This window comes from Agelaius tricolor, unplaced genomic scaffold, assembly GCF_023055355.1.
Source record: "Agelaius tricolor isolate 1412-34295 unplaced genomic scaffold, bAgeTri1.0.p SCAF_5, whole genome shotgun sequence".
NCBI classification, from domain to species: domain Eukaryota; kingdom Metazoa; phylum Chordata; class Aves; order Passeriformes; family Icteridae; genus Agelaius; species Agelaius tricolor.
Window position 1 is genome coordinate 10,599,824 of NW_027269265.1, and position 14,918 is coordinate 10,614,741.

Genomic DNA, 14,918 nt, shown 5'->3' on the forward strand with positions numbered 1-14,918 from the left:
GGAGTGCCTGGTGCCGGGGGTCGGTCCGTGCGGAGGGGCTGAGCCCTGTCCCGACAGAGCGCTGGATGCCGAGCCGTGCGCTCACTGCCCGAGGGCTTGGCTGAGTGGTGTGTCCCATTGCGGGCTTGGAAATGCGCCGTCAGGGATAGAGCAGGTGCCTCCAAAAATGCCGTGTTCTGCACCTGAGGTGGTAATCTCTGGGTGTGCAAACAGCCCGGGGAATGAGGAAAGGGACCTGGGACGGCAAGTTGAACATAAGCCAACAGTGCCCTGGAAGCCAGGAGGGCCAGCCGTGTCCTGGGGGGGATCAGGCACAGCATCGCCAGTCAGGCAACGGGGGGGATTGCCCTGCTCTGCTCTGCACTGGGGCCGCCTCACCTCGAGTGCTGGGGGCAGTTTTGGGTGCCACAATATAGGAAAGTCATAAAACTATTAGAGAGTGTCCGAAGGAGGGCAACAAAGATGGTGAAGGGTCTGTAGGGGAAGCCATCTGTGGAGCAATTGAGGTCACTAGACTTGTTCAGCCTGGAGAAGACAAGACTTAGGGAGGCCTCATCACAGCCTACAGCCTCCTCACAAAGGGAAAGAGATGAGGCAGGCACTGATCTCTTCCCGATGGCCACCAGAGACAGGACCCAAGGGAATGGCTGAAGCTGTGTCAGGGGAGGTTTAGGTTGGATATCAGGAACGGGTTCTTCACTCAGAGGGTGGTTGGACACTGGAACAGGATCCCCAGGGAAATAGTCATGGTATCAAGAGTTCAAGAAGCATTTGGGCAATGCTCTCAGACACACAGTGTGAATTTTGAGGTTGTCCGGTGCAGAAATGGGTGTTGGACTTCATATAGGTCCTCTCCAATCAGGATATTCCATGATCCTTGAAAGCTGTGCTTTCTGAGCAGGGCACTGCCACCAGCAGGCTGTTGGGGATGAGGAGCATGACTGAAAGCACAGCTGTCTGTATCTGGGTCCTGCATTGTGCCTTCCCCAGAGCAGGGCTCATGGCACTTTCCATGGAAATGTGAATGGAGAGATGAATACCCTCCTGCACCTTCAGAGTGGGGATTGACTCCCTGCCTAGAGACTGAAAAGGACAGGCTGCCTTCCTTACCCCAAAGACTCTGAAAATCTGTGTTCCACTTGTGGATGGGAGACCTTCTTCAGCCTTTCAGTACTTGAAGGGGGCCTATAAGAAAGACGGGGACAAAGGTTTTAGCAGGGCCTGTTGCAATAGGACAAGGGGTAATGGTTTGGAGCTGAAGAAAAGTCGATTTAGATGATAGAAAAGGAAGACATATTTTATGATGAGGGTGATAAAACGCTGGAACGGGTTGCCCAGAGAGGTGAGAGTTGCTCTCTCTCTGGATACATTCAAGGTCAAGTTGGACAGGAATCTGAGCAACCTGATGTAGCTGAAGATGTCCCTGCTCATTGCAGGGAGGTTGGACTAGACGACCTTTAAAGATCTCTTGTAACCCAAACTGTTCCATGATCCTGTGACTTATTTTCCTTATTTCTGTTCCTGATTTCTAGCCACCAGCATCCCTGGCCATGGCGTGTGGTTCCCCTGTTACCTGGAGAAGCATGCTGCCACAGCAGGGGCTGGCTGGAAGGCATGGGTGACAGCAATGGCTGTGGGGGGCCTTTGCAGAGGGTTTGAAGGCTCTGAGGTCTGTGCTGTCCCTAGATAGCTTCAATGGGAAGCATCTTCTGCACACATCTGGATGAGATCTGGGTTGAAGCAGTTGCTCTACAGGCAGAAAATCAAAATATTGTGGTCCTGCAGAGCCTACCTCTTCCCCCTTTCCTGGGAAGCTGCTGTGGGGCAGGGAGTGGGGCAGGTAGAAAGTCCAAGTGCCTGGTTACTGTGCTTGGGAGAATTTCTGGTTTACATCTGATAGCTTTGGTCTGATGCAAAATGTAAAAAATGGTCCAGGGATTTAAAGGTGAGTGTGAACGATAAGCTTACCTGGTGCTTCTGATGCCCACACTCAGCACCTGTGTGGCCACAAAACTTTTGGAGAGGCTACTCAGGTCCTGTGTGGGGACATCCCCAGCAGCAGACATGCTCTGGGACCATGGTTTGTGCTGGAAGGAGGTGCCCAGTCGAGCTGGCACAGTGCTGGAGAGCAGATGCCTCTCCTGGTCTATGCTTTTTGGCAGGCATCCTATCTGCTGGCACAGCCCCTTTCCTCTCTGGCACTCTTTCCAAGAAGTCCATGGTAGCAGGGAAAAACCTCACCCTCAGCAATGTCTGCCAAGACAGGAAGCAGAAGCAGAGGGGCCGCCCTGATGGGCAAACCCATGATCTTGAAAACACTGATTCATGTCATGACAGCTTTTGGCTGTGCTGGGTAGAGGGTTTCCCTCTGGGATTACCCCAGGGTTGGGTCCCCTTACTCCTTGACAACCAGTGACCAGGAATAACCATGGTCACAGGATGGAAATGCTGGGTGCCACATGAGCCTGAAAATCATTGGAAACAGTGCAAGATTTGGCCCTGGAGTGCTGAAACTTCCTCTGCATTTCATCACCTCCTCCACTGCCAGTGAGAAAGGGAGAGGAAGCAAGGTTTGAAATCTGCCATTAGAGCTGGTTTGGGGACAGCTGGAGGTGAGCTTGATGCTGCATCCAAAGACCTTTTCATGAAGGAGGTGAAGGAATATGGCTTGTGGGAGGAACCAGGGTGTCTGGTGTGGTCCAAGGGTTACACACACACACACACACACACACACAGAGCTCTGGGCATGGCTGGGAAGGCAGTGTTTGTGACTGTCTGAAAGCAGATCATGCTGTTCTGGATGCAGGAGGGAGCCTGGGGCAGGTTCCTCACATCCTCAATTATGTGATCCCTGAAGGATGCAGGGATGTCTATCACAGATGTGCTGGGAATCTGCATTGGGAAGTGGCTCAGTGACACATCTCAGACCCAATGAAACCTCTTTTTAAATATTCAGAGGATCTTTGCACTTGGCTCAGACAAATGTCTCATCCCCAGATTACCCACTGGGGGCCCTGACTGTAGGAGACTCTTGCAGTTAGGAATGGGGGAAGTCAAGAGAGTCTGATACTCAGCTGGTATATATCTGCACCAAATGTAGCTGCAGATTTGTGAGCATCCTGGGTTGTTTTCTTGAATAAATGTTTGTATAGAATGATTTATGTGGGATCCAAATTAGATTCACGTAATGGGATCTGTTGCTGGGCCTCATCTCCATCTGTTTTAAGTTAATTTCAGTGGGGTCAGGGGAAGAAGCAGCATCTTGTAATTAGGTTTTAAATTGAAAATGTAGAGTTTGTGTGTCATCCCCTGGCTGCCCTTGTTTGCCCAAACCAAATGTATCACAGCACTTGGACCTCCTGCTGTTCAGCAGCATGACATTGCTTTTCTGTGTAACCTGATTCCTGACACAGGTATCTTGTACCTACTTAAATAATATTGGGTAGTGGGTAACCAAGTTAAACCAGGCTGCACATCTTCCAGTGCTGCACAGGAACTTTTCTGTGCTCTGTAACTACTCAGTGTATTGGACAGGGCTACACTGATATCTGTGTTTATAGTTCTTAGAAGTTAGTTAACTGAAGTCTGGAATCCCTGGAATCCAGGGGTTTATGCCTCACTTCTCTAATACACAGGATATATTTCTCACCTGAAACTTACACTTAAAAGCAAGATGTGCTTCAGAGATTTCTAACTTTATTTTGCAGCTGCTTCCTTACATTTGAACAGTGACTTGCATAGGATTGTTTCCCCCTTCTTGGTTGAGCATCAAAGTCAATTTTACTGCCAGTCCTAATATCCAAATTTAGCTGAGCAAGAGCCTGCAAATGGGGTGTGTCTCTACTAGAAAAAGTTGTGAATCCTTTGCATTAGACGATGAAAGATCTACCTGTACAAATGAAGATACTATCAACAAGAAGCATTTATAAGGAGATTATTTTTGAAGTGCAGTTATAATTTCCTCTTTCAGGGTCCTGAAAAGCTGTTATCCTCATTGTTAGCTAAGGGTGTGTCAAGAAGCAGATTGTCATGAGGGTAAAGATGTTCTTCCTGGAGTCCAATAATTCAATATGGTTATTCATTGAATGGTATTTGAGATTTTTGTTCAAACTTGTTTTTATTACCTTTATTGTCAGACAGGGAAGATAGTAACATTCCTGTGGGATTTTCTATGAATTCAACTCATTTGCACTGAGCAATTCCAGCTGTGCATGTTTCAGAGTAGAAAAGCAGCAAGTCTGGCTGGCAGCAGCTTTCTGAGTAAGCAGGCACTCCTTGCCACCTTCTGCTGGGAATATGTGGCTATTTCCTGGAGCTGGTGGGGCACACAAAGCCCAAGTAGGGGGGCCTGAGTTGGTGCTTGGAAGAGTCAGTAAATACTCTGTGTGGGGTTGGACTGAAAAATCAGGGTCAGGTAATATCCAGCAGCTTTTCTATGTGGGATGGGGTGTGCAGCATGTTGGGGAGGGAAATAGGGAAGGATGTTCCTAGGGTGGCTGACCTTCCTGCAGTGCTGGGGGAGGCATGTGAGGCAGCATGGGGTGAGGGTTGCATGTGCTATGACACGAGCTGCTTGTAGCTCATTGCTTTTCATCCTCCTGTGCTGGGAAATAGCTCTTTTATTTCTGTGCACTGTGGGATAGTTTTATAGAAGTGGGGTCACGTGCAGAAAGGGGTAGCAGAAGAGGATTTGGGGTCCTCATTAGAATGTGAGGTAAAAGACCAAGAAATCACACCTGCCACATTTCTCTGTCTCTTTTCAAAACTTTATTAAGTTATAGGTCAGCAAAAGAATGAAAGTTTGAGTTCTGAAGGCTGGTTCAGCTCTGCAGACCAGAGCCATGTCAGCTAGGTTATGAAGGGGCCTAGGTCTTCTCCATGAGTACAGGGACATGACAGGTCAGTAAGCTGTGGAGGAACTTGCTGGCTCCAAAGGCACTGTCACTGCTCAGCAGCTGGGGCAGAGCAGCCAGCAAGTGGTTGGAGGTCTGGAAGAGGTGGGTCCAGCTTTCAAGACTTTTGTGCATTTTAACTCTGATCACTTGGGTCAGCTTGCAACAATATTATTTCCAGCTGATTGAGGTGTCTTCCTCTCCCCTGTTTGTGATGACTACAAGTAATAAAAAGGATTTCTTTTTCTCCATCAGCAACCAGGCTGAGAAGAGCTATGTGTATATACCAAATGCTGGCCTTACATAGCATAGGGACAGGAGCAGAGTCTGGGCAATGGGGCTCTGAGTTCACCAGCAGATTGCATCACACAGTGTTTACCACTGAGGGGAAAGTTCCCATGACAGGCCATGCTTTGTGTAAGAGACATAGCCAAGGAGTGGTGGGCAAAGACTGGATACCCAGGACTTCCCAGACAATAGAAGAAATCACTAGGATGAAGTTTCACTCTCTGTTCCAGTTTCAGTATGTGTCAGTGAAGTGAGAACCTCCTAGCCTGCAGCTAACTGGACTTCCTCTAGGTGCCCTAGACAAAGGCAAGTGAGTGGAGAGCACCTCCTGGGGTCCAAGTCTGAAACCTTTCAGTCTGAGGGGACTGTTGTTTCTAGCCAGTCTAAGACACCTGTGAGACCACAGGATACAACCTCTCATTTTTCCTCTTATTTAGTGAACTACTTCCTGGCCCTAACTTTGTTTTCATTTGTGCTTCACAACCCTTGATAATTATGCACGTCCTAAGGTATATGCTTTTAAGTACAACATCCTTTGGCTTTCAAAATTATTACAGAAGCACACCAAGAGATGGATGTCTGCTGTCTTTGAAGCCTGCTTTTTGGCCTTCTCCAAAGAATTCCATGTGCAGGCTATGTTTTGTGGTAGGTGGGGAGCAGACTTTTCACTCGCACCTATGGAAGCTCACTCTGAGGTTAAAGGGAACAACCAAGTTGGCCAATTCTAGTATTATCTTACTACTTGAAAGCAACATGTAAGCCCAAGATTTTGAAGTCAACCAATATGAAATATTTAAGTACTAAAGCACTTACCTAACCTAATGTTCTCAGATCCAAAAAGTTTCCTTCCTCCTGCAAAATACTTTGTCCTTTCCAACATGGACCCTATTGCCACAGGAAGAATCCTGACCTTGTGCTGAGAAGATTGATCCGCTCAAGATATTTTTTAATTCAGATGTGAAAGCCAAGCAGAACCATGTTCAGCAGAAACATCCTTGGCAGCAGTTTATCTTCATCCTCTTGTCATAGTTCTGCCTCTGTTTTCTTCCTCTTTAAGTGATGAAAACCTGTTTCTTCCCTAGGTCTGTTTGAAGGAGGTTGGTGTTGGAGGTCTGACCTGCAGCAAAACTGTGATTTGATAACTTCAGCTGTGTGAACTCCTCTGGGGAACTTTTCTACCAGGGGTACCAGCCTCACATGATGATACTTTTGTCTCCTCTGGTCATATCTGGACCAAGATAACCCCAGAAAACTTTCCTGATTTTGGTTTCTTCTGGCATTAGAGATACTACATGCTAGAGTAATGAACCAGGAGTTCAAATCTGACAGGAATGTCCTAAACCTTCATCAAAGAAAGGGCTTGTATTCAAGCATGGTCTGCATCCCTATCCTGGTATTTCTGCTTGAGGAGTGGTCATAGCTGAGGCTGCTGACACCTTGCTGTGATATTCTGGTGGAGGAGGCATCTGTCCCTGGGGCTGCCCTGGCACCTTCCCCTGGCATTTGAGCAAGGGAGGTGTGCATTTCTGTGGTTGCTCTGACATGGAGAGGGAGGAGGGATTCATGTCAGACATTGCTGGCTGGGGGCAGCTGTCCCTGACATGCTCACAACGGGCAGGAGACATCACGTGCTGGAAGGGAAATCCCCTTGACCTGGCAGCCCTGGCAGCCAACTGTTCCCAGTTTGCTATCCCTGGACCTTCAGCCAGGCATCTTCATAGCCTGGCAAAAGTCACCCTCCCCCATGGGCCAGAGGGAGTGATATTGTCCCTGTGTTTGGTGCTGCTTGCAGTCTGATGGACATCCTGAACATCTGGCACGTGATGACGTGGGGAGGAGCAACAGGTGCTGAGGGAAGGGTGTAGCTTTTTCCTTTTCACCTGAAAGAAACCAGAAGTGTTCTTCCTGTGTGGAAGTTCAGTGTTCTAAGCACAATTCACCCCAGTGGAGTGGGAACTCCTTCCTTCTATCCTGCTCCTGTTGGGAAATAAAGGGCAAATTGTGGGGTCACAGCACCAGGCTTGGGGTTTGGAGCAGATCTGGAAGAGCTCTTGGGTGAGGCTATTGTGGGGGATTCACAACTGTCTGTAGCACAGATGTTCTGAAAAACATGGCTGCTTTGGAGATGGTTCAAGGATCTGTGACTGAAAAGCAGCATTATGTTTAGCATCCCATTTTAAAGGTACTCCAGCATCCCATAGTCCTTCTTCATACCAGCTTACTCTTGTTTCTTTCTATAAACACTGCTTCTCTGTTTACAGCTTCTTAATGCCTTTGAGTTTAAGCATGAAGACACAAGGGGCAGCTCTCTGTGAAGCCAGAAAAATTTCTGTGTGTGCTTCCAAGATGCAAGTTGCTTTTCTTACAGTACCCCTGCATTAAATAGAGCTCTCTAAGTTGGGGACACTTGTGCTGTCTGCAGTGTGGCTCAGTGCTCCAGATGTGATAGCACAGCTGGGCTGCCCAGCACGGGGCTGGGTGTCCTGACAGAGCTGCTCTGTCAGCTGGGCCCAGGAGCTGCCAAAACCACCCTGTGTGCTTCCTGACACCCAGGAGTTCCCGTGGTGTGAGAGGAATGTGCTCATCCATATTTAAGAGCTGGGGCTGGGCCATGCCTGTCCTCACCAATGCTCAGCTGGTAGATCCTATCCGGTCACCCACGGCTGTATCCAGGCTGGCACAGGGCTTGTGTGCAAGGGATGAGAGGGCTAATTTTAGATCAGGGAATGCAACACTGGAAAGGTCACTGGATGGGACTAAATCCCAACTGGTCCTCATGATGGCAGCAGCATCGTGTTTAGGCCTGGTGGAACTAATCATGACCTCTTTTCACTGCTGTTGTTTTACCCCAACCCAGGTACCTCCCTTGGGGCCTCTCTTTTTGCCCAGCAGGAAAGGCTGTCCATGAACTCCCCATTACAGGATGGTGGAAAGTACTGGGGGAAAGCACCCAGGAAACTGCAAAAACAGTACTTCTTTTTGAGGTCTTGGCAGTGAAACACCAAGAAGTTCTTCTGTTTTGAACTTCCCTGTGGGTCCTCAAGGTTTTCCCCTTCCTGTTCCTGGCCTCTGTCCTGTGGCATTATGCTCATGTGCCCAGGCAAACTTGGACTTGATAAGTGGTGCAGAGGGAAGTTTCCAGGGGAAATCCAAGTAGCCATGAGGACAGCCTGTGTTTCAAGCCCTCTGACTCAGCAAGGAGCTTATTGCTTATATTTCACTGTTGAAATCAATAGAGTTATTGCTGCCAAGTTTACTGACAGTAAAAAACAGTCCTTAATTTCTTTGTAAATAGGGACATATTTCTGAAGGAGATTTACAGTTCTCCTGATGACTGAAATTCCCACTGATCAGGCAATGAAATACTCCTTTTCTCAAAAAAACATCTGAGGATTCTTGTTGGATCTTCAGGATAATAACCTTTTCTTTTGCCTTCCCTGCCTTGGCACAACCTGCACCATAGGGGGGTGCTTTGCTCCTAGGATTTTTCCCAATAACACAGTGGCCAGACATGGATTCATCCTAAACCACTACCTAAAGAGATGGGGTTGTCACAATTATTTTGAACATCACCTTCAGAGAAGAGAGGAAAATATCTAAGGTAAATAAATGTGAGTGCTGGATATGAAATCCAGTGCTGGGATGTAAATTCAATAATTTGTATGCAGTATGTACAGATAAGCAGCCCTGTGTGTGTGTTTTTAACTCCTCCAGGCTTCTCTCTACCTGCGTCAGAAAGAAGCTGCTTGACTCATCAAGGGTTGAAAGGGCAAGATATATATATATATATTATTTTTTTAACTGAGGAAAATAATATTCCTTTGAGGCTTCTGTTTGGTACACCCCATGCAAGCATTTTCCCAGAAATACAGCTGGAACAGCAACAATGCAATTCATTTTTCTTGCTGTGACTAAAACAATGGCATCTAAATCCACACACCAAGGCTGAAGGTCAACTGATTGTGGGGACATAGCAGTTCTTGTTTTCAATGGATTGTGAATAACTTTAGGAAATGGAATAATATTGCTGTGAGTTGTTATGCCTGCCTACAGGCAGTTTTTTTAACTCGAGATTTTCTTCTGCTTTGGATGTTTAATAGAACAAAATTAGACATTCATCCAAGTATTCCCACCCTGTTGCAAGGCAAAGAAATCCTCTTTTTTAAAAAATTAATTCACTTAGGAGACACAACCTTGAGCTGTCTTAGTATTTAATCACTTGCAAAAGGCATTTTGGTGGAACTGAGAAATCCCAGACCCAAGGGTCAGGGCCAAAAGCAGAGGAAATTGTGTGTTCAGGTTCAGCCCCCTCCCTGCAGGCAGTGCTGAAATGTCACATGTGGAATTCCATGTGGTGCTTCCAAATAACAGCTCCTTCCTGAGCTTGCTGGGAGAACATCTTACCACAGGCAAATCCAGCTGTTGAGCTGTTTGGGCTGTTGTTTCTCTCCATGTCTGCTCACAGACAGCACTCCCGTCGTCATCCCAGGAATGGTCTTTGTTTCAGAGAGTGACTAACAGCTGCTTAGCAAGGCACGGGGTGGATTCAGCCTTGAGATCACTGAGGGAAAGAGGCACTATGGGCTTTTGCTGGTGCTTTGGAGGCTCAAGGCCCTTTTGTTTGAAGAGCTCTCAAGATGAAAGCATGAGCAATTCATTCCTGAGCTCCAGCTGGGACTATGAGGGGAAGATGACGGTCCACGAGTGCATGACGTGCTTTTGGAGATGAAAGCCACCAGACTTTTGGCCTTGTGCTGCCTCACGAATCCCTGATGATTAATTCCATGATTGCCTCTTACCCATTCAATGAGTTTCTATTCATAGCACAGTTCTTTCCAGAAATATTTTTCCCCCAAGTTTTGGAAAAAAGTATTGAGAAGTTGTGAGCTCCTTCACTTAGGAAATGATCCCCAGCACTTTGTGCCTTGCTCAAGGTGCCAGACTTGTGTGATTAGTTTGATTTTCCCTTCATTTCAGTTCTGGGATTACCCATGATGTGCTTCACCAGGAAGTACTGTTGGATAGGAGCCACCTGGTCTCATGGAAGGTGTCCCTGTTCATGGCAGGTGGGTTGGAATGAGTTGATCTTTGGCATCCCTTCCAATTCTAACCATTCTATGATTCTGTAAAAGCCCCTGGTGGTAGGGATGACATGCTGTCCTCAGCAGTCCAGCCCTGCCAGCAGTAGTGGTGGTTTTGCTGCTAACTTGGATCTACTTACTTCAGTAGAAGCTTCTCTATGCCTGACCCCCACAGAAAATGGAGAGGAGCACATTCTTTCCCTTTTGCAGCCATTTTTTAACCAACTGGAAGACATTTATCACATCTGTATTCTGTGCCTCCCCTAGAAGTACTGCCTTAGTCCATAAACAGAAAAAAGTTGAAGGCCACTGCTCTGCACTAACAAATATTAAGCAAAGCTCTCATTCTCTGTGAATGCAGCTTGTGTAATCATTCTTGTTTTCTGGACTTTCTTCTGATTCTCAGCCCCTCTTTCCCAGCTGCAGTTTGCCATCCCCTTCCCTGGGGCTGAGTGCAGCCCCCTTTCTGCCTTGTGGCTTGGTTTGCTTTTTCTGCACTTCTGCACTGTTCACACAAAAGCAGTTCTGTCTTGCCTGGCGCCAGTCTCCCCACAGTCCTGGGAACCAAGGCATAATCCTGCACCCCCTAGCAAAGCCATGGCATGGCCCCAGTGCCATTATGGAGGTCAGGCAATGGGCCTACTTGTGCTGCCAAGCACAATTTGATGCCTGCCCAAACATAAACTATACCTGGTCAAATGTCTTGGGACTTAGATGCTCACCTTTAATCTGCCATTTACCATTTCTGCCTCATTTAGAAACAGCTGCAATCTCTGTGCAGCTTGCAGGAAAGCCTTACACTGACAATTCAAGACTTTACAAGTAGTATGAAGATGGCAGAAATACTACAACTGCCTTTTTCCAGAGTTTTCTGTGCCTTACATATTCTTTTCTGGGAAAATGTATTCTAATGGTGTTGTATGAATTTACAAATACAAATTGAGAGCACTGCACCAGAAGAGTATTTGCAGTGCTCTGTGTGACAGGGATCAAGGCGGGCAAAGTTCATGTGCTCAGTGTCCTCAAGCTGGGACTAGAGAAAGGTCTAGTAGTTTTTTAAAAGTTAATCCACTTTTGTTACCCATTAATGTACAACACCTTTCACTTTTTTCCAGTACTGTCTTTTTGCTGTAACAGTGTTAGCAAATAGTTTAAATCAATGCTCCAGCAACCTGAATGCTCTCTTGCTCAGGTTTTATGGGGGAGGTGGGCCAATCCCAGTAGTAATGTCATGGTGTCTTTAGCAGTATTACATAAAATTGTCCTCAAGGAATGGAAATGCACAGTGATGCTGAGCAGAGCACTCCTGTATCTGCCCAGTATCAAAGAACCAAAATGACTGCCTTTGGGGCAGTAAATCCAACCAAAACAAGATTTCACGGAGAAAGATGCAAAATACAGAAGATAAATGTTTGCTGACCACTGGTGCTTGGGAGAAGAGTGATATATAACTACTAAAGCAGTGAAGCCTAAAACTAATATAACTTTACTTTTCAGTCATCCCTAAGATAAAAATGCCCTGGCACCTCTTGTCATCCCAGCTGTGTATGCTGGAGTAGTGTCAGGCCACATCACCCAGCCTGTAAAGTGGGTGCAATACATCAGTCCTCTTCTTACTGATCATCCTTAATATTTTAACTGAGAGATAATTTCTGAAAGATACCACATGACAAGGAGCTAAACATTATAGTGGTGCTGCACTAAAAGGCTCTTTTCAGGAATATTTTGACTGATTGATTGTGATCCCCAGCTGAGGGACAGCCTCCTGGGCATTCACTGCAGTGTCTTGGTACTCTTCCTTTCTTGTTTCAAGTGGATCTCTTTCCCATACCTTTCTTCCAGGGAAGAACAACTTCACAGAGCAAAATTGGTGAAATGGTGGCATCTGATGGCTGGTCTCAGATGGCAAATGCCAGCTCATGCACCCTGACTTCTGTCACTGACCTTTGCTTTTCACTCCAAACCAGAAAAAACAGTATTGTGAAACATCAGAGACCTCTGAAACAAAAAACCATCTTTCACCACCCACACAGCACTGTCAGCTGTGCCAGATCTACCACCCCCCTCCCCCAAATGCAACATCAACATTCACTCCTGAGAAGCTAAGTCTGGAGAGAGTTTGGCTTTTTCATTTAGTTTGATGCTTTTGAGACAGCATTATACCCCAGAGATGCATCTGCACATAGTAGCTTGGGCCATTTGGGGTAAAAGTGAGAAGAGTGTCATGGAGGGAATGTAACTCTGTGCTGGGATAGGAATAGGGATGGTGGTGTTTTTCTTCACAGAGAAACAACAAGCAGAAGGAATTAACAGGGTAATAATTGAGCTTCTTGGCACTTTCCTACAAGAGACACATATTCCACATTTAAAAGCCTTGGGAGGTCTTTCTTCTTTTTTTTTTTTTTTTGGAATGTGAAATATGGCTGTAATGAACACTGGGTCTTCCACAGAAGACAGCTGGACAGCAGCAGCTCATTTTGGAAAGCACATCCCTTCCTTTTTCCTTGCTCAGCTGGCTCCAGGGTCTGCTCTGCAGCCCAGACCAAGCATCCCCCTGCCCAGAGGTACCCCTGCTCCTCACCTATCCTGGAGCCCCCTCTCCACTTGCACAGCTGTCGGGGCAGGGCTGAACCATGGCCTTGCCATAATGGGATTAACCTTAAACTGGTTTGCTCAAGATCAAGCAGCCAGAGAGCAGCAGCTCCCAGAGGAAGCTGGCTGTGTGTCTGGCACTCACAGGATGCCAGGCTGCAGGATCTGAGTGTCTCAGGAGAGGCTGTGACAAAAGGCAAACCATTGTGCCCAGCTTTCCTCCATGACTTCAGGGGAGCAACTTGCTTTTATTAGGAAACGGAAACCGAGCACCTTATCTAATCCCAGGGACAGGCAGCTGGGGCCTGAGGAAAGACAGTTGCTTTGTGAAGGTCTGCCAGTAAAATCATGAGATTGAAAACCCCAGTATACATTTAAATAATGCACTTGGGAAAATGCCACAGCTGCCTTGTGTGAGGTGCTTGGATGAGAGATGCATATGTGGTAGAGGGAAATTTCGGATGCACAAAATCTGTCACTGAGGCTTTAGTGCCTCAAATCCAGCACTCCAGGAGTGCAGCTTTAGAAGTCTCAGGCCTAGCTTGCAAAAGTCGAAATCCTCTTTGTATCTCTCCCACTCAGTCAATCCTTCTAACAATAAATGTAAGTCTCTCAGCACTGATGCCCTTCCCTGCTGCTGGGAGGGGGAATGTAGCTCACAGACCCATGGGGGGTGTAATCACAGGGCTCCCTGCTTGCACCATGTCCCCAGGACAGGGGAGGGGAGCTCCAAAGTGTTCATGTGTTCTGCACACCTAAAGGAGAATCAGATGATATTTTACTTCTCCTTCTCCATAGCAAATACAGAGAGTCACCAAGCTGAGAGTTTGTGGGAATTGTCATGAGATGTGTTGAAGAGTGATACAGGATAGAAATTCCACCCAGGATTTTCTGCTTCGGGCTCTCAACTTATACCTGATATTTCAAAGCCATCTTTAGAAAAACCCCTTATCTTGACTGTGGAGGTAACAAGTCTTCCTTAGAAAAATTTTCATATGATGATTGTGAATTAAAGGTGCACTCTGTGCTTCTTTATCCATCAGAACTTTTTCCTTGGCCTGTTGCCAGCGCCTGCTGCTCACCCAGGCTGAAATTTATACTCGTGCAACCCAAAGCAAAGAAAACAAAAGAGACTCACTGCTGATGCTGTAAGCTCTGCTGACAGAAAAATAGTGTTCAAGGCTATGCCATGTCCACATTTATCAGTTTAGTAGGTCATAAACTCATCTCTGTAAAGTCTTAGATTAAATCCTGTGGAGGGCAACCTTAAGGATAAATTGAATTAAATAAAATCAGATTTATACAGCTTTAGGCTACTGAATGCTTCTTTCAGTCTTCCCTGCAGATGCTGGATGTATTGCCTTTGGATCCTTCATGGAGTTAACACTGTAGTGATCCATGCCCATCAATGGATGATACTGGTTTACACCAGATGAGGATCTCATCTGTAGCACTGTCTGTCCATCTCACATTTGGTTTTGTACTGCAGTCAGACTGTAACAGATTTCTTAAAATGCATTTAAACACTGAAGAAAACAGACTGGAGGCATGGTGGCACTTCCCCTAAGTCAAGGAGAACTTGGAGCCTCTCTCCACATGGCATATCTGATCGAGACGTGTCTGTACACACAGAGATGTGATGGCATGAACAGATCTTCAGTCCAACAGGAGTTTTGCAAGGCAGCCCTTGACTGAGGAGAATCTGATGAAAGGCCAGAGGGGCCATGGGGGCCACCCTGGAGGGGAGAGCGTTCCACGTGCTGCATGTCCTGGCCATGGGGTTTGCTTACCCAGTGTTTTTCTCCCCAAGCAGGTTGTGGTTTCTGGCCTCAGGTCACAACGTCATGACCTTGTGTCATGCCAGCTCAGCCAGCTGGTTTGTGAGGGAGGAAATAAAACTTGGCTTCTACCACATCCCTGCCCAAGCTCTGCCCCTTGGTTGCTCATGGGCACTAATTATGAGGGAGGCTCTTGCTCTGCTGCTGTATAATTATGCAGAGCACAGTCCAAGTCTTAATATAGGGCTGAGGCCTTAATATAGCTCTGAGTGAACTGCTTTGAGTTT